The following is a 2,122-nucleotide window of genomic DNA, read 5'->3' as shown; positions in this document are numbered from 1 at the left end:
GATGCGTGCGGCTCTAGGGTGGGGAATATATATTTGCATATGCCTGTTGTGTTTTGATGTGAAAAGCTTTTTTTTTTTTTTAAACTCTGCTCTCCAAACCTTGAGATAGACTCACGCAGCTAAAAGGAAAGGAGGAGGGGGAGAAATCCCCGCGCCTCCTTTCCGCGTGTCTATTATCTACCCATTAGATGTTGTTTTAGGAGGAAATGCGGCAGGAGTGCAAAGACGCGGAGAGTCGCTCAGAGAATTGCTGGGTGCAATAAACGTGAGACTCCTGGTGCTCGCTTTAAAGGCCAACTTGGAAGATTTGTGCTTATTGCTGGGGCGCATTTAATGCACCTTTTGTGAGATGGGATTGTTTTGATCTCTGCTTCCTTTTTAACCTTTCTCTATGAGGTATTCAAGCCTGTGCTTTCGTGTGGCTCTTTCCAGTGCTGCTCCGAGGAGTCTGATTCGGCGGAGAGACCCAAGACATGAATGAAACTTCAACTTTAAGGGCCTGCGGAGAGACAAAACTGAGGCCGGGGCTTCACAAGTGATTGCTTTAAAAAAATCCAGTCTACACAAAGAGGCAGCTGGCTGCTTTAATGAAAACTGCTTAAAGCGGCAAGAACTGCAGCCTCAGGGATGTATTTATAAGATGACTCAAAAGCTACACTTTCAAGTTGCTTCTCCTCGGGGTAGATATAACAAACACATTTAACTAAGAAATCTAAACAAAAAGGACAGAAATTGATAACTTTGATTGCACAAGCTCACATTACCCATTGAAATTAAAATCTGCCATCTAAATAGATTTCTCCGCCTATCTCTAGAGAAAATAAAATCTCTCTCCCTGAGTATATAGATATACATACGTGTACATGTAATATCATGCACATTTTGCCCTGCTAGAATACTGATTATCCCAGAACACAGAACGTAGAAAGGTGTAGAATTTTAAAAAAAAAGTTCCTGTAAAGTTTGTATTAATGTTCATTTCCAACATTCCCCACAACTCTATTCTTCCGGCCGCTTCATTCATCTGAGAATCTGGTATTTTATCTGCATCAGTGTTTAAACTAGTGGGATATAATGTTCTAAGTTCAGTATTTGAAATTAAATTATTTGAATTCACGGATATTAATCTTTTCCCTTCATCCTCCAGTTCTGAATCTTGTCATTAAAAATGATCCACCCTTTGTAGTCCGCAAGTGAATATTTTATAGACAGATACCGCTATGAAGACTTCTAACGCAACGTCAACCAGTCAGACTTAGCTGTTGCAGGGATTACTTTGAGTAATTTATCAAAGGCAGGCTGCTAAATTTTGAGTGGTGAATATGAGGCCTTGGGGGAAAAAGAAGCAGAAGAAGCAAAAGGAAAAAAAAAAAAGACGAATTCCATCAGTCTACGAGATAAATTCTGGTTGGAGTTAATACAGCTTGTTTATTGAATTCTCGGAGACAGACCCAGATGCGATTGGTGCAACGGAGTTTGCAATTTAGTGTTCAAAAGCCTGGCTGGGAAATGACCGCCCCGTGCTGGAGCTGGAAGGGCGTTTCTGTTGGCGTGAAAAGCAGGTGAATTGGAAGGAGAGGGGAGGCGATTCAGCCTCTCTGGCTCGGGAAAGCGGTCTCACAAAGGTCTTTCCAAAGCCTGCTCTGTTCGGAGAGTTGTGCAGGACGAAACACAGCAACAGGAGCTGACCCCGTGGGAAAAAAAAAAAAAGAAAAAAAAAAAAGAGAAGAGAAGAGAAGAAAGGGGAAAAAAAAAAAAAAAAAGAAAAGTGCCCGGCTTTCTGTGACAAATCTAACAGTTGCTTTTTTGTTTGTTTTGTCAGTGCTCGTGCCTGATGGAGACAAGCAGACATCCCCGGGAAGAGCTCAGATAAATGGTGCCCCGGCTTTACCAGGCGACGTGATCCTCCCTCCCCTCTTACAACTTTCGGGGCACTTTTGGGCACGACTCCCGCTCCTCACTCTGAGAAGCGCCTTCTTAGAAGGGTCTCGGTCGCCACTGCCCCGCTCCGTCCCCCAGGTGCGGAGCGCTCCAGACTGGGGGATGCTGTTTTTCTCCAGAAAAGAGGCGAACCCAGGAGCCGGCAGGTGAGCCCCGCCGGGGCAGCGGGGGGGCCCCGCCC

At 44.6% G+C, this 2,122-nt stretch overlaps 1 long non-coding RNA gene across 1 annotated transcript in view; it reads left to right on the top strand.

Moving 5' to 3' along the window:
- The first annotated feature begins 1,738 nt into the window (after positions 1–1,738).
- LOC108448044 overlaps positions 1,739–2,122 on the top strand; it is a 3,403-nt gene continuing 3,019 nt past the window's right edge. The window contains exon 1 of the long non-coding RNA XR_001863829.1: positions 1,739–2,019. This is a non-coding gene — a long non-coding RNA (uncharacterized LOC108448044). The remainder of the gene's footprint in view (positions 2,020–2,122) is intronic.

This window comes from Corvus brachyrhynchos, unplaced genomic scaffold (genome assembly GCF_000691975.1).
Source record: "Corvus brachyrhynchos isolate BGI_N302 unplaced genomic scaffold, ASM69197v1 scaffold14, whole genome shotgun sequence".
Taxonomy (NCBI): Eukaryota; Metazoa; Chordata; class Aves; order Passeriformes; family Corvidae; genus Corvus; species Corvus brachyrhynchos.
Note: the sequence above shows the minus strand (reverse complement) of the source record. Positions and strands in the feature narration are given on the sequence as shown.